The sequence below is a fragment of the Sitophilus oryzae genome, unplaced genomic scaffold, assembly GCF_002938485.1.
Source record: "Sitophilus oryzae breed Bouriz unplaced genomic scaffold, Soryzae_2.0 scaffold_1745_pilon_pilon, whole genome shotgun sequence".
In the NCBI taxonomy this organism is placed as follows: Eukaryota; Metazoa; Arthropoda; class Insecta; order Coleoptera; family Curculionidae; genus Sitophilus; species Sitophilus oryzae.
The window spans coordinates 2,799,114-2,824,445 of NW_022146441.1; the positions used below are offsets into that span (position 1 = coordinate 2,799,114).

General features: G+C 31.8%; 1 protein-coding gene across 2 annotated transcripts in view; it reads left to right on the forward strand.

Annotated features, from left to right (window-relative positions):
* The window catches only part of LOC115881963 (leucine-rich repeats and immunoglobulin-like domains protein 1), a 128,420-nt gene that overhangs the window by 74,516 nt on the left and 28,572 nt on the right, over window positions 1-25,332 (forward strand). The gene's annotated exons all lie outside the window — the stretch shown is intronic.

Sequence of the window (25,332 nt, forward strand, 5' to 3'; positions counted from 1 at the left end):
TTTGCATTTACACATATTTATTCTAATAAATTGAACAGTTTCCGGCGAAAAATAAAATATATGCATCTTCCTCATTCCTTGCAATAATAATTTCTGAATATTTTTTAAAACGTAACTCGCTATGGAAAAAATATTGTTTTATACACGACGATAAAATTGTATTATCGTCTCCCGAAATTAATTCGCTCGCGTTTTCATCGCTCGTGAATTAATCTTTTCGGCCGACGATAAAATGGTATTTTATCGTCTTGTATAAAAAATTACTATTATTTTTGAATGGATTTATATCAAACCATATTATTATTATATATAAAAGTATCTTTTATTGACATCGGATAAATCAATAAGTTTCCCAGAACATTCAGGAAGAACAGCGGAAGAAAGTAGTAATAAGAGTTCTGGAAATATGGTGTAACAGACGGGGTGAAAACAGAAATGGTTAAGGTAAATGGACTAGAACACTTATAAATAACCTAGAGTGTTGGATAAATAGAGAATATGGAGAAATGAGCTATGCCATGAGTCAATTCCTTTCTGACCACGGTTGTTTCAGGTATTACCTACATAAAATAAAGTTAACTGATAGCCCTAGATGTCTCTATGGCGACTCCGATGCTGATACGGTGGAGCATACCCTTTTGGAATGTAACCGATGGACAGCTAAACGAAGAGTTCTATACAAAAAACTAAGAGTCCTAAAAGTTAAGATTTCCGATCTAGTTCCAGAGATGATTCGATCCCCAGAAAATTGGAATAGTGTTCACACTTTTATGGAGACACTAATAGATGCAAAAGAGAAAAAAGCTAGACGAAGTAACTAAAACATCGCAGTAAAACCTAGAGATTCTTCCTCTCTCGGAAGGTACCTCAACCACCCCGACAGTACCACATACGGTCTCTGGTTTGCAGATTTTTCCCCACAAAAAAAATAAATAAATTTCCCAATCACCTCGATATATTGATGATGTTGCCAGTATTACTCATCGCGAGCAATATTACTGTTATATTAAACAATTAAGGCCGCTTAAAAAAACCTAATATATACAATTTTATATACTAATTTATTATCATAAAATCAAAAAGGAAATACCACTCCTGCAACTCCCAGTGGACGATATGCCAAGAACGTACAACTTTGAGAAACATCTCAATGTAGTATTGAGCAATAAAAAGGATTGGAAGAGCGAAAATTATTTTATTATTATTTATTATACGGATATTATTATTATTATTATTTATTTAAATTGCAGGCAGAAATCTACGCTATCGAAAGATGCGTACAACTTATCTTAGATAGGAACTATCGGAAACAAGAAATAGCCATCTTGTCTGATAGTCAAGCAGCGTTAAAGGCGATCAACTCAGTATCAATCAATTCGAAATTGGTCAAAGAATGCATAGAGAAGCTGAATAAATTAGGCAAAGAAAACAAAGTCCTCCTACTCTGGGTGCCTGCTCACCAAGGGATAGAAGGCAATGAAAAAGCAAATAATCTAGCTAGGAAAGGAGCGAACACTCCACTAACTGGACCAGAACCGTTCTGCTTTCCAAGTGGTAACCAACTCAAGAACTTGGAAGATTCCATCCGCAACCTGGAATGGAAATCTTGCAACGGTCTAAGGCACTCGAAGAAGTTTCTGAGGGCTTATGATCAAGAAAAATCACACATCTTCCTGGGTTTAAGTAAGAACAATCTTCGGATTGTCACGGGGTTTTTAACAGGACACTGTCTCCTCAATGAACACCTCAGTAGATTGAGACTAAGAAGAAACGGCGAATTCAGATTCTGATGGGGAAACACCAGTACACCTCATCACTGAGTGCGCCGAGACGACAACCATTCGTACCATGAATTTTGGTACGACTGATATTGGAGATGGAGAACTACCCTCTCCTATAAAACCGTCCCAGATACTGGCTTTTGTCAAAGCCCGGGGACTGTATGATGAGTTATGATTCAAGAAAGGGGGACACAATGGATCTGTAAGGTCGCAGTGATTAACCCCACTCATTCTAAATTCTAAAAAAAATTCTATCCTAAAATGAATAATAAACATATTGTAATTATATTCCTGCAGATTGAGTGAAAAGTTTTGTTCGTAAATATCTACTCTACATATTATAAACAAGTGTTCAAATATTAATTTTGTGGAATATATATCAACATAAAACGAGATGTAATTAACGAAATATCATCTATAAACAACAGCTATTTTAGAAACGTCTATTTCACTGAGATTAATGAAAAAAAATTCTTTGCCTCGGGTACAGATACCGCCACGTTTTGGAAATAGCTTAGAACGAAACAAAATTGAACGAGGCAACAAAAAACGCAAAAAAAACCACGCCCTCACGAGTAGTTTTCAGGCGCTTTTAAAAATCGAAAGTAGGTCGAGGCACACAAATTACTCCTAAATATTTTATATATCATTGTGTAATTTTAATAATTTATTGGTTATATTCGCTATCTAAACTAATATATAAAATCCTTAAGTGCCTCACTGATTAATCACGATCCTGCTCAAACCACTCAACGTAAGAAGCTCAATTTTGGCATACAGGTTGATTCTAGGGTGTAGAGGTTCGATAAGAAGAGATTTTTCGAAATTCCAGTTCCAAGGGGGTGAAACCACCCCTCAAATATTACAATATTTTTTATTTAAAAAACGATCAAGTTTCCGAAAAAACGCTTAAACACGTATATTTTTCTTCACGATTCTGCTTAAACTGCTTGACGTTTAAAGCTGATTTTTGGCAAACGGATTGACTGTGGGGTGTAGAGGTTTGATAAGGAGGGGTTTCTCAAATTTCAGATTCCACGAGGGTGAAAACGCCCCTCAAATATTACAATATTTGTTATTTAAAAAACGGTTAGTGTTTCGTGAAAACGCTTGGACACGCATAATTTATTTTGTTTTTTTTTTACATATTTTAAAAATTTTTAAAAAATCATACAGGCTGTTCCAAAAAGTTGGGTAATTGATTAACCATGAATGTTAATGGAAATTCTTGCTTTGCTTTATCATCACCATTACAAATGATTAATTCGATGCGAACGAAGTTGCGGGTACACGCTAGTATTCTATAAATTTTAGTAATTTTACATGATTTATTTTTACATATTTTCCATGTATTTTTACATGAATTTTATACAGTGTATGTCACTGGATGAATTCCTTCCTATGCCTATGCCTCTATCTGTTTCTCCCTGGTTTCTCCAGTGGATAGTCTACGTTTCCCTGATCCAGAGCTTTTGGTTTATTTAACTGTTATCTGCTTAAGTCCCTGTCTTAAGGTGCGTATTCATTATCCGCACGAACGAACGAATGTTCGCTAGTGGTATGGACGGGGACCGCACGATAGAACCGCACGAGAAGACCGCACGCATTTCTTCATTCGCGCGCCAGTTCAAATCGTCAAGATATTGTTATAAATCTGTTTTTTTTTGTTTATATACCGTCATTGAATTATCGCTAAGCAAGTTACTATGGAGCAGTGCATAAGGAGTCGGGCTAGGAAGCGAGAGACCGGAGTTCGAATCTCGGCCGGAACATCACTTTTTATTTTTTTTTAAATACTGTTGTATTCTATAGTTTATTTTTGTAGTATAAGAAAAAGAACTATTTATTCTGTTATTTTTTAATCTCCGTTATTAATATAAATTGATTGTTAGTACAATACCTCATTTAATATAAAATAATATTCTACTTTTTGAAATGTATCGGGCCCTAATTGTACCTAAAAGTAATATATTTTTAGTGATATACCATATTGTAAACTATTTAATATTTTAGTCACTTAAAAAGTTAATTTGCATTGAATAATTGCCTACCATTAAAGGAAATTTGAGCTATATAATCCTTGATGGGCATATTCTGGGTATGCAAATACTTCCTTTAAATTTTGGGTGTCGTTCAACCGATTTATTCTCAAAACCAGAAACTTCTACATATAAAAAGAAGCAGAGGTCACTAATTATAATAAACTTCACCCTTGGTATTACTTCCACTAATTATAATAAACTTCACCCTTAGAATTACTTCTATCACAATTACAATACGTTCATCTGCATTGGCATTTTCTACTTCTCGATGGGAAACAATAAACTTCCCAACATTTTTTAAATGATGTAACAATTCCTCTTGTGGTTACTTTTCCATAGATATCCTCAACTCTGTCCTCATGTGAATTCAGAGGCAATGAAAATGAAAATTATTTACCATGAACATCACAAACTAAAAACCTAATAAACAATTTTATACCGAATATAGAAATAAATTTAGTATTCTTACGTATCGTCCAAATCCGTGTTAATAGATAATTATTATTTTTAAATATATTTTTAGAACTGCTGGTTTTAGTAATTATTAAATTAAACGAACTAAAAAGTCTTAAAAATAAACAATTCTTAACCATAACCCCAAAAAATGCAGATCTCCTGTCAACTTTCTTTATTTTTTTTTACTCATTATTTTCCTAGTGACGTCACAGGTGGTATGCGCGAACTGAACGAAATTGGAGCCACTATCGATCATACCTTGTATTCTTTTACCATACGTCTAAACGCCTTTGATGTACCGACTCGAAGCGGATGGTCGAGCGCACGAACGAACGAACGGCCGCATGCGTTCGGTCCCCATCTAAATATACCGCACTTTCATTCGTTCGTTCGTTCGTTCGTTCGGATAATGAATACGCACCTTAAATCTGAAAGCGCACGCAGGCGAACGCCTTTGATGTACCGACTCGAAGCGGATGGTCGAGCGCACGACCGAACGAACGGCCGCATGCGTTCGGTCCCCGTCTAAATATACCGCACTTTCATTCGTTGGTTCGTTCGTTCGTTCGGATAATGAATACGCACCTTTAGAATTTCGATAAAATGTTATTTTACTACTCAAGTTTTATTTTATTTTCCCATAAAACGTAAAATGTAGCTTCTCACTCGCTTGAAATCATTCTCCCTCGGTAAATGAAGACGTCTAGCAGTCAGATTTCGAACGTAATAAACACAGCTCGAAATTAAAGCTCTCGAAGACTATCAATTATGCTGAGTACGAGGCACAATTCCCACATCTGTCGAGGCTTTTCCCGATTCATTCTCGTCTCTACGCTTGTTTCAGCCTGGCAGGAGTTTCCTTAGCTCATTATTCGTTACATTAGAATGGGTTTGGTTTGTTTCGGAGTCTTATAATTAGGAATAAAGTTGTTACAGAACGCAGAACGTGGCGGTGAAGTAACTGGGAGGATTTTGGTGTACTTAAATTATTGTAGAAATGAGCTAAGATGGAAATTAATGGATACATTTATTATTATCCATAGAGCAAATTTTAAATTTCAATAAAAACTACCTTAAGGTGAGTTTATATGCATCCGTAATGCCGTACTCAAAAAAATATTAAAAATACAAGAACTGTTCTGAAATCGTAACTGTATTAGGCATTTACTTTAGATGGTCTGTTTTTACTTTGCTATCGTAATCTTAAATCATACAGTGTTCAAAATTCTACGGCAAACTTTCTAAAATATAAAATATTTTTTCTCCGTTTTTTTTTTTAATAGAAAACACCCTGTAGATTATTTTTTTATTAGATGGGGAATTAAAAAATTAACATTTTTTTTATTTAGAGTATTTCAAAAGTTTTAACGGTTTCGCGGATACCCGCGGTATTATTTCATATGGCTCTTTGAAAAGTATATAAAATACGAGAGAAAAATCAATGAGTGGCTTTGATAAAAATTTACTGTGGAAATTGCCATATAAAGTACAAAACCATAAATACCTGGTAAAATTTTGAAATACCACCAGGCACGATTTTTTATAAAATTCATATATATCAAAAATTAATACTTTTATTCTATGTTTTTATAAAATATAAATTTTCACTGTCTACCTCTGCACAAAATTTTATTAAATTAAAATATGTTTTATCGAATTTACAATTTTTTCTTCTCGCTAAAAAATATATTACAGTCGGAAAAAGGCTATTTTATTTAATATAGCTTTTGAAATTACAAACGTGTATGTTATGGGTACATATTATACCTATATTTTAAAGCTTTTGATAAAAAAAAATATATATATTTCACATCAAGAGTTCCACATTTAGCAATGTATAAAATTCGTTCAAAGCAAAATACAGACTGAAATGTAGGCGTTTCGTATATCTCTATATACTTCTCTTGTTTTCGCAAAATATACAAAAATGATTTAATATTTAACGATTTTTGCAATGTGTTAAAAAATCTATCGTTCAAATTTTTTTTGTTAAATTCATGGACCCAGTGTTCCAAACATAATCCTATTTGAGTTAATTCGCTAAAATTAATATCGTATCTGAAAATAGTTTGAGTATTTTAGCACTAAAATAGAAATCTAGAAAATAAAAAGACTTTTTTTTATAAAATTTTACTGCCATACACACAATGCCAGAAACAATTCGAAACAATTTTGTTTTGTTTTGAGCTATTTCCAAAACGTGGCGGTATCTGTGCCAGAGGCAAAGGATTTTTTTTTCATAAATCTCAGTGAAATAAGTAAACCTAGACGATGATATTTCGTTAATTACATCTCGTTTTATGTTATATTGATATATATTCCACAGAATTAATATTTGAGTACGAGTTTATTATATGTATAGTAGATTTTTTTTAGAATTTAGAATGAGTGGGAGGGGGGTTAATCACTTCGACCTTACAGATCCATTGTGTCCCCCTTTCTTGAATCATAACTCATCATACAGTCCCAGGGCTTTGACAAAAGCCAGTATCTGGGACGGTTTTATAGAGGGTAGTTCTCCATCTCCAATATCAGTCGTACCTTTAACGCTGCTTGACTATCAGACAAGATGGCTATTTCTTGTTTCCGATAGTTTCTATCTAAGATAAGTTGTACGCATCTCTCGATAGCGTAGATTTCTGCCTGTAGGATACTTGGGTAAGTGCCCATTGGTTCGAGTAATTAGCTGGCCCAAACACTCCGATCCCTGTTCCCGTATTGGTTTTGGAAGCATCAGTATACCAAGTTATGGTATGGTCTTTTAACTGCTGGGCAGGCGTTTCGCTCTTCCAATCCTTCTTATTGCTCAATACTACATTGACATGTTTGTCAAAGTTGTACGTTCTTGGCATATCGTCCACTGGGAGTTGCAGTAGTGGTATTTCCTTTTTGAATGTATAGCAGATATTTAGGACCAAAAAACTTTTCACTTAAACTGCAGGAATATAATTACAATATTTTTATGATTTAATTTTATTATAACGAATTAATATATAAAATTGTATATGATGTGTTTGTTTACGGCCTTAATTGATTAATATAACAGTAGTATTGCTTGATGAGTAATACTGGTAACATCATCAATATATCCGCTTGTGAAAATTATTTATTAATTGACCCGATGTCAACAAAAGTATGGTCCACACACATTATTTAAATCTTTGTTCTTTTATTGTTCTTAAGAAAAATCTGCAAACGATACTTTTATTAGCAACCAGGATGGTTTGATATAAAGTTGTTATAAAGATACTGACATAATTTATACTAGTATCTTTAAAACACAAATAAGTAATAAATTACTGTAAAAAAGGACACAAAATTACCCCTTTTTCAAGGGAAAATCATTTGCTCTTGTTCAGTAATTTACGAAAAGTTTATTTGGGATTTAGCGGAAAAGGAATTTAAGAAAATTGAGGGTGTGCCATAAATAAAGTTTGGGTAAAGAGGAAAACCTCGAGGTAGTGTCTCAAAATATTGATCAATTTATTTTCTTAATAGAATCTCCTGCAAACAATTTTGAAATATTCTGGCTCAATTAAGAATATTTTAAATTGCTTGTTCGAGATATTAAATAGACATCGACTGTCTCTGAAAATCAAAGAAAAATATTTATTTTTATTTCTTGTTAATACTGTAGGATCGAAAAAAAAATTGGCGTCAGAGATGGCTGGGGAATAACAATCGATGATAATTTTGACGAGGGGGGTCAAGCCCTAGACGTCATTTACTTAATGACGCTGATTGTCAGTTCCTATCCTTTTTTAATCCTTCTATAATTTGTGGTAATTTTTATGTCAATTTCTCGTAAATATCTTCTAGAGATTGATCTCGCCAAAATTATCATCGAGCTGTCCTCGACGCCATTTTTTTGGTCGTACGGTATTATAATTTCACTCTAATTTTGCAATAATAAACATTGTTATTTTATCTTTAACTCTTGGTTCATTTTTATCCATAATTCATATACTATAACTCCATCCATTTCCTGTTTCATAATGCATTTCATAATATGAAAAGGGAATTAACCAGTATAGAGGGTAAAAGCTCTGTGCTTTTAGAATTATTGGAGTTGAGGTATTTCCATAAAAAAGGCAGATAAAATTTAATAAACCAAAAAGCAATTTTTTTTTGAAAGATATTTTTACTATATTTATCTCAAAAATTAATTAGAAATTTTTATGTAAAAGTTAGGAGACGGTACGTGAAGAAATTAAAATGCTTATATAAATTTATTAATGCTTACATTATATGATTTATATCTTTGTTTTAGTCTTTCACATTAAATACGACTGTGTTTTGAAATTTTACTATACTACTTCCTATACCCCAATTTTTCTATGTCATGCTGCTATAAGCGTTTATTGAAGAAGAAAAAAAAGATGCGCAATCTTATGGGCGATTTCGTCGCACAAAACCTGTCTGAGATTTAGTTTAGCTCTGCGCCGCTGCGCGGTGATAGTCGTTTACAGCGCAGCGGATAAAGAATACTGTAGCGTAGTTTTGCTTTCAGTCGACAGAGTGAGTGGTTGCCGGAGACGGTGTTGCCAGAACTACTAATAAATCCGTAGATTTACGGATTTTGGGTACAGTACGTTAATAATACAGATTTTCTATCATTAAACAATTTAATATAATATTATATGATTAAAGAAAGAACGGCGTCAGAGTTGGCTTGGAAATGAAAATCGCTGTTACACAGGGTTGTTCACCACATACGACACGGAGTATTGTAGCTAAACGATTAGATTTTTACAAATTGTAAGTTTTGAGTTCGTTGAAGGACTATTAGAGCTACAATTTAAAAATATTTTTACAAGATACAGAGTGTCCCAAATAAATAAAAATATCAAAGTTGTATTTTTTTAAATGGAACACCCTGTATATTATTGCATTTTTAGTTTCTACGATTAAAATAAAGGTAAATTTTATTAAAGGTTTATTACACTTAAACCTTACCGTTTTGAAATATTTTTCAATTTTTGAAATTGCAGTATAAATTTTAAGGCTTCATTTCCCCGAGGGTATCAAAATTTTTTAATACTAAATATTTACTGAAGTTTATTTATTGATCAGTTATTGTGTTGCATTTATAAAAATTATACTACCTTATACAGAGTGTCTAAAAATTTATTTTAAATAATTACTAGTTTTAAACGGCAATAACTTGTTTAATCTAAATGGAACACCCTGTATATTTTATGAGAATCAGATGCACAATTTAACTGTTTATCAAATTGCATTATACCATTTTTTACCTATCCCTTCAAGTTTTCATAGAAAATGCATTTTCTTATAATTTAGACCTCATTTATCAATATACCCATGGAATATTGACATTTTAGATTGTTTTTAAAACAACAAATGTACAAAATGTACAGGATAGTAATATTATCGTTTCTAGTAAAACGATAATATTACTAGCCCATTTGTATCTATGCAAAAAGAAAACTATTTAAATCTTTATAAAAAGTATACCATTAATTAAATATACCACCAGTATTTCCGCCCAAATACTAATTAATTACAAACTTAATTGGGTTTGTTAATAAATTATTCTAAATAAATGTGGATTTGAATCAGAAATCAATATAATAATAAGTTATGAAAATGAACGTCTCTGTTATAAATAAGCATTTTTCAAAAAATGAAATATCAGTTTTAAGGTGTTAGTTTTTTTACTACACTGTCTAATACACATACATAATTCAGTTTTTTAGTATTTGGAGCAATTATTATTTATCAACGCAAAAAGTCAATTAATGTAGTTTGAATACTGGAATCATATTAATTGGTCCTCTTTAACAAATATTTAAACAGTTTTTTTTATTTTTTAATGAAATAAACGAACTATATCGACAATATTAGTATCTGTACTCTTTAAAAATTTGGTACATGTTTAAAAATAATCTAAAATGTCAGTATTCCCTGGGTATATTGATAAATGAGTTCTAAATTACAAGAAAATGCATTTTCTACGGAAACTTGAAGAGATAGGTAAAAAATGGCATAATACAATTTGATAGACAATTAAATTGTACATCTGATTCTCATAAAATATACAGGGTGTTCCATTTAAATTAAACCAGTTATTGCCGTTTAAAGCTAATAATTATTTAAAATAAATATTTAGCTACTCTGTCTGTATAAGGTAGTAAAATTTTTATTATTGCAACACAATAACTGATCAATAAATAAACTTCAGTAAATATTTAGTATTAAAAATTTTGATACCCTCGGAGAAATGAAGCCTTAAAATTTATACTGCAATTCACAAAATTGCAAATATTTCAAAACGGTAAGGTTTAAGTGCAATAAACCGTAATTAAATTTACCTTTATTTTAATCGTAGAAACTAAAAATGTAATAATATACATGGTGTTCCATTTAAAAAATACAACTTTGATATTTTTTATTTATTTGGGACACTCTGTATCTTGTAAAAATATTTTTAAATTGTAGCTCTAATAGTCCTTCAACGAACCCAAAACTTACAATTTGTAAAAATCTAATCGTTTAGCTACAATATTCCGTGTCGTATGTGGTGAACAACCCTGTATATGTAAAATATTATGGTAAATGTCAATACTCGTCGTTTCCAAGCCAACTACTTTTTTCGATCATACTGTACCTGTAAAAGAATTTTTATTTTTGTTGTTTATTCTTTGTTTAACACGAATACATTTTCAATATCTACATAAACGGGGATTTTTCATCCAAAGATATTTTTTCAAACGTATTAAGGATATTACACATTTTAATATGGCAACACTGTCACTTTCGGATCCACACGTTTTCAATATGCCTTCGCTGGCCGAATTAGAGAAAATAAGTGTTTTATACGTTGACAGCAGAACAATTTGTCTCACCACCGTACAGCACTTGAAACGTAAGCGTATGGGGAAACCAAATCAGCCTTGTTACTAATTCGCCCAGTAGATTTCGTAGTTTTACAATTATTCTTTCAATCAACGCTATAAGTAAATTTTGAAAATAACTATTAATAATTTCTTTATAATGTTTGAGAGTTTTTTTTTAATTAAAAAACAAAGGGGCACTGAAGGGTTATATTTTTAAAACAAGTAACAGTAAAATATTGAGGCTCTTAAGATTGTTCACATAAATACACTTAGAACGTTTTACACGTCAAACTATAAAAAAGTCACCCTTCTTTGTTACGGGCTTCTAAAAATAGCACTTAATAAAATTTCGTTGAAATTAATATTGATTTTTTTATACTTTCATATATATTTTGTAACTGAACGGTCAAATAAGTCACATAATTATAATTTTAGGAGATTTTCCTTGACACTGCTTGAATCCATTTACTTTTGATCAAATAGGTGTGAGAAAATTTTAAGTGACCTCCATTTTGTGGAGGGGATGGAGGATTTCCATTATTTGTGGGTATTTTAAAAGAGCTGTTTTATACCTCGGGATGTTTTTGAGTTTTTTGGTGTATCGCTCTCCATTGCGATGTTTTCCTTTTTTTATGATTTTCGGTAAGGTTTTAATTCTAATAAATTTATCTCGTTATGAAATTAATATATTGTTTTTTTGAGTATTATGCGTATTAACTAATGATTATACTAAGTGATTATACTGTATCGTTAATGAAAAAGTGTTAAATGCTTCTTTTGTTATGCCAAGGTACATAACAAAACCTGTCATATAATTTAAATATACCAGCTAGATAAATTTTTAACGCCCTGTATAATGACAATGTAACACTTTTTAGTTTTATAAAATTATTTGTTTGCTTTATTTAATTATACATTAAAATGCATAATGCTTAAAAATACGATATCTTCATTTCACAATGAGATAAAATTATTAGTATTAAAACTCTACCGACAATCATAAGAATATCGAAAACATCGCAACGGAGAGCGATAGCCAAAAAGACTCATAAACGCCCCGAGGTATAAAACACCTCCTTCAAACTATCCACAAAAAATGGATCTCCTCCATCACTCCACAAAATGAGGCTCACTTAAAATTTTGTTAAAAATGCGCGCATTTTTGTTTTACACTGTATTATGACCAATAATTGAAAAAAAAATGCAAGAACGGTTCGATAGTCGATAAAACAATGTTTTAGAATCTGGCTGGCAAATTCAAAATTCCTTCAAAAAATACAAGAAGTTAAACTTAAAGCAAAAATTTGCACTTTACGCTTCAATTGATGCTCAGTTTAGTTACACACTGTGGTTCAAATTATTATAATTTATAACATTTAAATCTTATACAATATAATGATATTTATATAATTTTAAGTGGCAAAAAAAGTAAATTATATTAAATGAATTCATCGGCATCCGCAAAAATGAAGAATGTAGTTTTCATTTTTTTCCACACTGTTTATCTTTTATTTTAAATTTTTAACAAACGTGGCCGAATGTGGCGATAAAATTTATAGAATCACTACTTGAACAGTTGTTTTTTTAGTCAAATTAATCCGAGACCAAAGCTCGGTAAAGCTTTTTTGTTCTAGTCTGATTAAAGTAAGAAGTAAAGTAATTTTATTAGAAATAGATTCAAACTAATCTGCATCAAAGGCACGGTATATTTTGGCAAAATGATTTTTACTTTTAATGCCCATGGATAAACGAAACAGTTCCTGGATAATACCGATTTTTAGGAATAAAAAGATGGGCTGTAAAATATTACTTGTTTTCGCTTTATTTTGGCGCGTTTCGTATATTAAGAAAATTGTCAAAAAGGAGGTGTTATAAATTCAAAACTAGTAATTAAATTAAAAAAGTAATATTATTATATTGTCTTTGAACTAACTCGATGTAAGATGGGATAATTTAAACCCGATTTAACACCCCCTTTTTTGTTTTTTTTTTTCCATTGCCGAAACCACTGTGCGACGCCCCGTTCTGGTTCTTTTTCACTTAAATTTTACTGCCTGAAACAGCATTACATCACACAAACCTCGTAACTGAGGGTTTTATAGTTTCAGTAACTGTAACTGGGCACTAGTAAAATCTAAAATACTTAAATACTATGACAAAGCCACGATTTTAACATTATTTTAATGCGATCGACATGGCCAGTAACGGGACTGTTTGAAATACTTTAGCCTGGTACTTCTAATTTCTGCCGTATAGAGCGCTGCGGTCGGAATTTTTAAAATGAACTGAAATGCGCTACGACTATACTGCGACTTTATTTAGGGTGTATTCCGTTGCTTACCTTGGTTATGGTTTTATGTTCCGTTTCTATCGGTTTTCTGAAAGTTTTCTTATTATGGAAAAATTCGGTTAAAGCTGTCACCAAACTAACCAGCGCGAGAAGTTTTGTTTGTCAATCAATCAACGATCAATGTCATTTATGTGACAGAAATCAAGCAAATATTGGAAGTTCGAGTGAAATTCTCATTTAATTTCTAAAATTTGTAATAATATTTTGTATTTACATCGAAAAACAATGGAGGTAGGCAGTAAAGGTAAATAAATTTCATTAACTAAATAGAATGACTTTTTAGGACCATTTAAACTTATGCAGCCATTGTTTCTTAAAGTCAGGAACATTTAAAGAAAACATGAAAAACAAGACAACAAGTAATCGTGAATGAAACAAGTAATCGTGCAGAAATAATGGCAATCCACTATTGTGTAGAAGAAATAATAAGGCAACAAAGAACAAATCGTTCTGTGGCCATCTTCACAGACAGCCAAGCGGCGCTAAAGGCACTCAGCTCCGCGGAGGTCAATTCTAAACTAGTGTGGGACTGTGTGCATGTTCTGAATACTTTGGGCGAACGTGGCACTGTTACGTTGGCCTGGGTGCCAGGGCACGAGGGTCACAAGGGTAACGAAAAGGCAGATGAAAGGGCCAAGCAAGGCTCATCAATGCCATTCATAGGCCCAGAACCCTTCTGCGGCGTTGCAAAGGCGGTCACGAGAATGGCCACGGAACGATGGGTGGCCAACGAATCTCTAGAATGGTGGAGAAACTCACCAGAGCAGAGACAGGCGAAAAGGTTCATTGTAGAACATTCGCCAAAATTCACGGTAGACTTGATAAGCAAGGACAGAAAGACAGTCAAAGCTGTAGTAGACCTACTAACAGGGCATTGTAAGCTAAATAGGCATCTAAAGCTGATTGACAGACGAAGCTATGTGTAGGTTCTGCCAATCTGAAGAAGAAACGTCAGAACACATTTTATGTCGGTGTGACAGCCTGGCAAATGTGCGGTTCCCGGTAATAGGCAATGATAGGCCATTGCCAAGGAGCTACATGGAGGATTCAGTCTCCAAGTTGCTAAACTTTGTGAAAAGGATAGGACTGGAGAATGTAATCTAAGGATCAGAAGAGGACCACAATAGATCTGAGAAGGTCGCAGTGGATCAGGCCGAAAGCCACCTCTAAGAATCTAATCTAATTTAAGCTATAAAAATATAAATGTTGATTAGATTTGTTTATTTATTATTGATCTGTCTTAATATTGGACCTGCAAATCTTCACTTGAGCTGTCTAACGAGTTTAACAGTTTATTAATAAAGTACTTTTCAATATTAAACTCCATTGGAAACAAGAAGCAAACGTAAAAGCAGAAAATAGGTACATTAAAAATGCATAAAAGATAAATTTTATAGAGGTATTGAAATTTAGAGAACGTCAACATTTGACGTTTCCAGTATTTTACCAAACCGTTCCGTATCAAACCCATGTTTTTCAGTAACCGCTCTTTACCGTAGTTTATCGGTCTGGTTCGCCTGGTTTTGCAACGAAATACAGCCTTACTTATTTTACGATATTATTTATTTAGATTTTTCTAAAGATGCTCTCTTTATATCGCAAATTTTCGAAATATTGGAACTTCCAAATCAACTTTGTCACCTCTTTTACGTCAACGGATCGATGCGGAAGCATAATAATTCCTCAACCAGTCTAAAACCGAAAAGGTCATCGCAGGGCCATTTTTCTCTTGTTTTAATAAAGGACGCGCATACTTCGAGCCCTTTTTAGCATATCCTCGTGTTTCTAGCCACGAAACACAAAGCGCCACAAAGAATTTCCCCCGTCTATCGTGACAAATTATGACAGATCGATATAGATCACCCTGAGGCATTAATAGGTACGCGATAGCCCACACCACAAGGGTCTCTGTATAATATATTATAAAGTATCAATGGCATGAATGTAATAAGCTGACTTGATATTGTATGTGTATATTTCATGACATATATAATAATAATGATTATAAAAAATTGCGTGTGCGTGCGCATAAAGTGGAGCTTCTTACTAACAGCCATTAAATTGAAGGATTTGAAGGACATGTTTGAAAAAGTATTAAATTAAAAATTAATAAATAATTTAATTCATTTTCACAAAATTTGTATTAAAATGACCGGCTCGGGTACCTCTATCCACGTGCCAAGTTTGGTTCCAATCGACCCATAATTAAGAAAAATCAAGATGATTTCGTCCATTTACAGGCATCGCACAGTGATGCCGAAAACGCGAAAAGTGGCAAAAAATAATTTCTCAACTTACTGCCACATTTTTTAATATTATTTTTGTTAAATGTGGTTTTCTGTGTATAAAAAAAGTGTAGAAGTGATAAGTGAAAATTGGCCGTAAAAAAAAATGGGTTGTAAAAAATTTAATTATATTATTTTGTCTTCAATAGCATATTAATTTAATACTCTATTCTTTGTAAAGTTTAAAAAATCAAAAAAAGTTTGTGTAAACACATTAATAAATATACAGGGTTTTATTTTCAGCCCCTTACAATAGAATTAGCATTTCGTTTTTACTATAATTAATCCTTTTTTCAGAACTAGTTACCAATAAGTATTAAAACTAGAATTACCATGATGAAAAACAGTTGAAAACATTGTACTTTCTCAGAGTACCATCAGTTTTTAACTAATTTATCACCAACGTTAAACGCACTAATTTTATTTAATCAAAATTTAATCAAAATATTTTGGCTTCAGCTAATAATTTTATAAGCTCGAACATTTCTTATCAGGGATTAATAATGGGCCCGTTTTCATTCAAAATTCTTAACGATTTTGAAAATTTGGTCTATTAAGAACTATACGAGTGAAATTATAATTAAAAAAAAATACTTTTGATATTTTTATTTTCTGCCGGTTTTTGGGAACTTCTGCATCACTGTGCATCGGTTCGAAACGTCGAGGGCGTCATCCTGTAGCCCGTTCCCAATTATGCCAAAATCGACCACCGTTTTTCTTCAATATCAAATTCTTAGTCCTACCCTGATGAAGATGTAAACGAAACGTCGTATCCAACTTTGCAGGGTGGGACTGTGTGCACCGTTGCTCACATAGCCTACCCACTAAATTTGGTCACAATAGGACGACGTCAAATTTTGACGTTTCTTACGTCAAAACTAACTGTCAAATTGACACGTGTCGTACACGGTCAAGTTGGTCTTGGTCCAATCTATCGACATACCCAATTTCATTTAAATCCGGCGATTTTTTGATTTGAATCATTGATGATGGAGTTTCGTAGTACACCAAACGTCGTCAAAATATCATAGAAAGATGGGGCTCTTCGGTTTAACTTCCCTCGGTATAGTTGATTAGAGTTTGGGTAATGGGTAATGTATTACAACAAAAAATAATAATTTTAGTTTCCGAAAAAAATTAATCTTTGAAAAAGGCATGACATTTACTGACATTTAATGGAGATATCAAGTTTCTTTTTTACTCTAGGTAACTGTGTATGAAAGTTGGTACTAATATAAAAATCCCATTAAGAGTCCATTTCACGATTAGTCCGAAAAAGTAGTGATGGGTTGTTATTTAACTATCTGTTATTTTATAACAATTATTTATAAATAACATAACGCAACCGTTACTACTTCTAAAAAATAACAGATATAAAATAACGACACGTAGAGATCGGCCGCTCGTGAAGCGAAAAACCAAGTCGGCGCTCTACATCACCACGAAATTCTATGCTGCTCGAAGCAATTCCAAAAAACAACTAGTATGGATTGAAAACATGTTATTTCGTCAACCATCGATACAGGCGGCGAGACAACGGACAACGGAGTGGGGAAAGCGCTACGGCGAACGTAGCTGCTTCGGTCGATACCGTCAATGGTCGTATTTACAACAGCTTAAAAATAATAGGATATAAAAGAAGCAGGTTTTTTGAAACAGTTGAGGGCATAACGCCTGGCGGTGGAGATAACAGGAGTGGGAAAGGAACGCTGCTGCATCGGTCGATTGTCGATGGAGGCTCGCAACGGGTTGGAGAAGCAGTCATTTTAGATATGTTGTTTTTCAACCTGTTACAAGTATAACAGGGCGGCGGACGAGATAATAGGTGTGGGAAAGGAACGTTGCTGCATCGGTCGATTGTCGATGGAGGTTCGAAACAGGTTGGGGAATAACGCATCAGTTGTTTTAGATACCTTCTGTTTCAACCTGTTACGAGCATAACGGACGGAGGTCGAGATATTATGGCGCTGTATGGTTCAGTACTTACTTATTAAGTTTCAATATTTAAGTATTTATTTATTCTGAAAAAATTTTCAGAATAATATTTTAAGATTTTTTAAAATGTATACAGGGTGTTTTGAAAAATCTGGTCATTGATTAATCACGATCCTGCTTAAAGCCCTTGACGTAAAAAGCTGATTTTTGGAAAAGGATTGACTTTAGTGTGTAGAGGTTCGATAAGAAGGGATTTTCGAAACTCGAATTCTAAGGGGTGAAACTACTCTGAAATATTAGAATATTTTTATTTAAAACCGGTGAGTTTTTCGGAAAAAACTCTTAAAACACGTATATTTTATTATGTTGTTTTACATATTTTAAGATTTTTTAAAATATATACAGGGTGTTTCATAAAATATGACCATTGAGTATCACTATTCTGCTTAAACTGCTGGACGTTTAAAGCTGATTTTTTGCAAACGGACTGACTGTGGGGTTGAGGTTCGATAAGGAGGGGTTTCTCGAATCTCAAATTCCAACAGGGTGAAAAACGCCCCTCAAATATTACAATATTTGTTATTTAAAAAACGGTTAATCTTTCGGGAAAACGCCTGGACACGCATAATTTATTTTGTTTTTTACATATTTTGAATTTTTTAAAAAATCATACAGGGTGTTCCAAAAAGTTGAGCAATTGATTAACCACGATTCTGCTTAAACTGCTCGACGTTAGAAAGCTTATTTTTGGCAAATGTGAGAAAATTTTATCCAGTTTGTATGTCAATGGAAATTCTTGTTTTGCTTTATCATTACCATTAGAAATTATTAATTTTGACGCGAACGAAGTCGCGGGTACACGCTGGTTTAAGTGTAAAATTAATTCGAACTCTAGTGTGTAGTTGGTTTACTTATGAAGAATATACTACACATTTTCTTATATTGCTATTTTTTGACCGCAAATGGTACAGAATAATAAAGAAACATGTTATTTTTAAGCTGTTATTTTAAGCTGTTTTTTATAAATAACAATAACAGTTTCAACTGTTATCTAAAAATAACAGTTTTGCCCATCACTACGAAAAAGTAGCAAAATAAGCGTTCGGCATTTGACGTTTTATGTAAAACTGGCTAGGTATTTTTACACAAATGAAGATGGAAATTAAAGATAAAGGATTATACTATATCCCGTATAGTAGCACATTTTTAGACAACTTCTGACCAATGCGACTGAATATTGAAAAAAAACCATAAAAGTTAATATAGATTCAATAAGTTCATCTCGTTTCTTTCAAAAGCAATCCTAATCGGCCAAAATCGCCAAATTTTCCCTCGTTACGGCTTGAAACGGCCGCTTTTCTGGAAGGTTGAGCGGCTTTCGCTTTGTTCCACTAGGTTCTGTGCCGTTCCGAACAAATAACTCTATTAACGAACGTGGAAGAGAAACGTTGTATTTCGTGTCGGTAATTACAGAGTCTCTCTGTATGGCGCCGCGCCGGACCCCAGACTTAGTTAAAACTGCTGGAAAGCGGCCGGTAATTGAAAAAGGCCATTGAAAGCGCCCTAAAATCGAAGTAGTACGTATATAATATCGATCTGGGCCACCATAGAACGACACGTTATTAAGAGCCCGACAACTTATTGATATTCTGAACCTTTATAATATCTTTGAAGACGTTTTTAGTATTGAAAATACTACTGGGATCATTTTTATGTAAAATTAACATTGGCTGTCGCGACCTCGACATGGAAAATCGACACCGAAACAGTGATTTCGTTTGAAGTAACTAGTAGTGGGAACTATCGAATGAATACTATCGAAACATTCGATAGTTGCAATTCATTCGAATAATTCGATAGTTAGTAAGAAAACATTCGTTGAAAACTATTCGAATAAAAAATATCGAATGGATCCGTCATCTGCCTTGAAATATTGTATTCTAGTAATTCGGCAGCAAAAAACCATTCATTTATAAAATTCATTCATTTATGAAATTCATTTATTCGTCAGGATCGATTATAATAAAATATTAACTGAATTTTTAGTTGTCGCCCGGCGACGTAGGTTTCTTTTTCCGAGAAACCCGACAGCGGTCGGTGGCAATGCTATGAAAGAAGCCGGCATCTTTGATTTTTTGCGGAGTCAGATATAGATAAGGACACATTATTTTTTTTATTGAGGTGCTAGTATTTACACAAAAAATACATTATGAAGGGCGCTGTTGCCATATTTTGGTATTAGTTGATATTAGCAAAGAATATTATTGTTTGGCTTTAGTTAGTTAGGGATAGTATGTCTATATATTCTGCATTTTTTTTATTAATATTCTATTGTTACACTGCAATAATACTTGTTATTTTGGATGTAGGAAAATAAGTTTTAATGTTTTTAAGCAAAGACTGGTTTAATAAATAATAATAACAGTAATAATAACTATTAACAATAAAATTTAAAAAATCATTTAATATAAATATTTTTTTTTTTAGTCTCTAAATTTTTTGTGTGTAGCAACGTTGGTTTATTAAATAATAATAATTACAGAACTAATTTGTTATATTAACAACAAATTTTAAAATCATGAAATATAAACATTTATTAATTTTCTAAGCATGCAGTGTAATGGAAGAAAAATATAAATAAAAAATTAGAAATCAAAATTATTTATACTAGGTGCTTTATATTACTATTTAAAAATTATATTTACTTTTACTGGCATTTACTTTAAAAAATAAATGAAATATTTCTTCGCAAAAAACTACATGTAAGAGAATTAAGTAGCATAAACAAAATAAAAACATCGTTAACTTTTTTTTTAATTGGCACGTGTAAAACTTTCATTTTAATTTTCTCACCCCATAGTTTGAGTTCGATAACCATTTACTTAACCACATTACTTAAATATGATTATTAAGTTCAACTAATTCATATTATTAAAACATCTAAAATACAAATATGTATTTTTAAAATTAATTGTAAGTTCATCTCATCTCTCTTAAAATTGCTACTTCTCAAAATTTCCCATTAAAAAATAGACCATATACCATATAAAATTAAATAATTGAAAGATCGGACTACGGAAAACCACACAAATTTTCGGAAAAATTTTGACCACCTGCACATGCACACAATCGTCAATAAATAAAATTAAAAATTACTACTATTTTAATAAACGCAAAAATAGCACAGTATTTATACGGCGAAGTTATAAAAATTTGGAAGAACTAATAATGCACTGACGCATACACAAAATCAAACGAATACTAAATTTCACTTGTCAAAAGCATTCGATAGTCGTGGCTCAACGATAACCATTTAGTCGCACAGCGAGGTTGTCACTTATTAATTCCTAGTATCTAAATGGGATTAATAGCATGACGTCATAAATCTCGCTCCGAGGCTGTTCTATTAGAGACGGCATTGCGTCAACATGGCCGCAAGTTGCTAACCTAATAAAATTAACACTAGAAAAGGCCGCGGGAACTGTCAAATTCAAAGTTATTCGTTTCACAAACTATACTACAGATTGATAGTATAGTAGGTAATTAATTAATTTGTTATATTGGGAGAGAATTAACTCACATCACATAGGAACAAATGAAAACTTAAATGTTGTGTCAGATATTTTCAATACGTAGGATACTTGCGTATGGTGCGAGATCTGTGAGTTTTTATAATAACCAAATTTTATAATATACAGGGTCCGGCAATAGTGCGTTCGGTAACTGTAATTCTTAGAATAAAAACCTTGGAAATTTTGTTTAAGTGCAAACCTAAAGTATGTACTGGGATGTATTTCAGGAAAATATTTTAACTTCTACAGTGTGACTCAAAAAAGTGTGAGTGGATCGGGATGATTTTTTTATATCGAACACCCTGTATATTATTGCGTTTTGGCTTCCTTTCAGATCACTTTACATAATCCTAAGAAATGAGTAAATATATTTCGATAGTTTCAGAGATATTAATAAATAAATATAACTATATTTTACAGGCTTTCTTAAAAAATCATTAATAATACAATAACTGTCCTAAAATCAAAACTATATTAGATATTTACTTTAGATGGTCTGTACGTACTTTGCTATAAATATGGTAATTGTAAATCATACAGGATATTCAAAATTCTACGCCAAACTTTCTAAAATATAAAATAATTTTTCTTCGTTTTTTTAAGTCGGTATATAACCCTGTATATTATTTTTCCAATAGATGGAGAACTGAACTTTTTTTGTATTTAGAGTGTTTCAAAATTTTTAATGGTTTCGCGGATATTCGCAGTTTTATATTTCATATGGTATTTTCAACAGTAAATTTTTATCAAAGCTACCCAATATTTTTTCTCTCGTATTTTACCGTTGAAAGAACCATATTAAATAGTACTCCGTGTATCTGCAAAACCATTAAAAATTTTGAAATACTTTAAATACAAAAAGTTTTTATTTTTTAAAACACAGTAAACTATGAACAGTATTTACATACCATCCTCAATAACTGCATTAAAAGATTATCGCAAAAATTAGGAACTATTCTCTCAACATAATGAATTTCATGACTGACATCCGCTAGTTTGCTGATTAATCCGTTCGTTCCAACAATACCTCTATTTGAACCTCGCATTTGCCATTTTTTTCCACCGTTCATTTAGGAATGTTAATCTAAATGCAATTTCAGCTTCCAAACTTGTTTTGCATTTCGGAGTTATCGCACTGAAATATGTGCCGTGTTCCTTTCTAGCACACTGTATCGATCGCTTATAATTAAATGGGCTGTTTGATGTTAATATAAATATTAGCCCAATTTATTTACTTTGATATTTTACGCAATCCGCAGTTCCAATTAAATGCGCTATTAAAATATCATGGCGGTTTAGGTAAATATATGGAGCCCGGTCCAGTATAAGTAAACAAATCAGAATAAACAGGACACAAAGTATCTAGTTGCATATATATCGTGATGCTATATTTTAATTAAGAATACAGGGTTGTCTGTTTTCTGTATTTATTTATCGACTTTCAGCAGGCATATGACTAGTGTTGCACAAAAGTCTTGAAAAAGTCTTGCAAGAAATTCAAAACAAGACTTTCAAAATTTCTTGTCTTGAATTTCAAGACAAGACAAGACTTTAATATGCAAGAAATTTCAAGAGTCTTGCAAGACTTCTTGAATTCAAGATGTCTTGAAAGTTAGAAATTATACATTTTTTTAAGTGATAATTAGGTCTTTGCGCAAATCTTCTATCGTACCATATAATGATTAGCGATGGGAACTATCGAATGAATTAGACTATCGAATGGTTAATGAATGAATGATTTCAACTATCGAATGGTTTTATTCGAATAAAATCATTCATTCATTTGTATACTAAAGCATATGTGACAACCTCGCCGTGCGACTAAATGGTTATCGTTGAGCCACGACTATCGAATGCTTTTGAAAATGAAATTTAGTATTCGTTTGATTTTTGTATGCGTCAGTGCATTATTAGTTCTTCCAAATTTTTATAACTTCGCCGTATAAATACTGTGCTATTTTTGCGTTTATTAAAATAGTTAAAATACTAAAATAGTAGTTATTTTTTAATTTTATTTATTGACGATTGTGTGCATGTGCAGGTGGTCAAATTTTTTCCGAAAATTTGTGTGGTTTTCCGTGGTCCGATCTTTCAATTATTTAATTTTATATGGTATATGGTCTATTTTTTAATGGGAAATTTTGAGAAGTAGCAATTTTTAAGAGAGATGAGATGAACTTACAATTAATTTTAAAAATACATATTTGTATTTTAGATGTTTTAATAATATGAATTAGTTGAACTTAATAATCAAATTTAAGTAATGTGGTTAAGTAAATGGGGGGTTATCGAACTCAAAATATAGGGTGAGAAAATTAAAATGAAAGTTTTACACGTGCCAATTTTAAAAAAAAGTTAACGATGTTTGTATTTTGTTTATGCTAATTCTCTTACATGTAGTTTTTTTGCGAAGAAATATTTCATTTATTTTTTAAAGTAAATGCCAGTAAAAGTAAATATAATTTTTAAATAGAAATATAAAGCACCTAATATAAATAACTTTGATTTCTAATTTTTTATTTATATTTTCGTTCCATTACACTGCATGCTTAGAAAATTAATAAATGTTTATATTTCATGATTTTAAAATTTGTTGTTAATATAACAAATTAGTTCTGTAATTATTATTATTTAATAAACCAACGTTGCCACACACAAACAATTTAGAGACTATATTATTTTTAAATAGGATCTAATATAAATAATTTTGACATCTAATTTGTTGTTTATATTTTGCTACTACTTAAATAAAATATTTATATTAAATGATTTTAAATTTTGTTGTTAATAGGTATAAAAAATTATTACTATTATTATTATTTATTAAACCAGTCTTTGCTTAAAAACATTAAAAATCATTCTCCTACATCCAAAATAACAAGTATTATTGCAGTGTAACAACAGAATATTAATAAAAAAAATGCAGAATATATAGACATACTATCCCTAACTAACTAAAGCCAAACAATAATATTCTTTGCTAATATCAACTAATACCAAAATATGGCAACAGCGCCCTTCATAATGTATTTTCTGTGTAACAACAGAATATTAATAAAAAAAAATGCAGAATATATAGACATACTATCCCTAACTAACTAAAGCCAAACAATAATATTCTTTGCTAATATCAACTAATACCAAAATATGGCAACAGCGCCCTTCATAATGTATTTTCTGTGTAAATACTAGCACCTCAATAAAAAAAATAATGTGTCCTTATCTATATCTGACTCCGCAAAAAATCAAAGATGCCGGCTTCTTTCATAGCATTGCCACCGACCGCTGTCGGGTTTCTCGGGAAGAAACCTACGTCGCCGGGCGACAACTAAAATTCAGTTAATATTTTATTATAATCGATCCTGACGAATAAATGAATTTCATAAATGAATGAATTTTATAAATGAATGGTTTTTGCTGCCGAATTACTAGAATACAATATTTCAAGGCAGATGACAGATCTATTCGATAATTTTTATTCGAATAGTTTTCAACGAATGTTTTCTTACTAACTATCGAATTATTTGAATGAATTGCAACTATCGAATGTTTCCATAGTATTCATTCGATAGTTCCCACCACTAATAATGATACCACTTCCTGACGTTCGATTGAGCTCATATTTGACAGATAATTTCGTATTTTTGATGACATTGCAATATTATGGTACCATGAAGCATATCAAGAGGTACCATAATGTAGTACCATATTACGATACCATTTCCTGGCGATCGATTGGGCTTAAACTTGGTATACAATGGATCTTCGGTGACATTGCAATATTATGGTACCTTGAAGCATATCGAGTGGAGTACAATATTATGATATAATTTCCTGGATTTCGATTGGGTCCAAATTTGGTATACTTGCGTTTCTTTATAAAGATTTGTTGTGTGTTACTGCATTTTAATAAATTATTTCCATTATTATTAAACTTATATTTCATTACTAACGTTCCAGCATTAATAAATATCACTATCAATCACCCTGTATATGTTTAAAGGTAATTACAGGTATTTTCTTAGAACAATGTAAGGTAGTGAATATTAAAAAT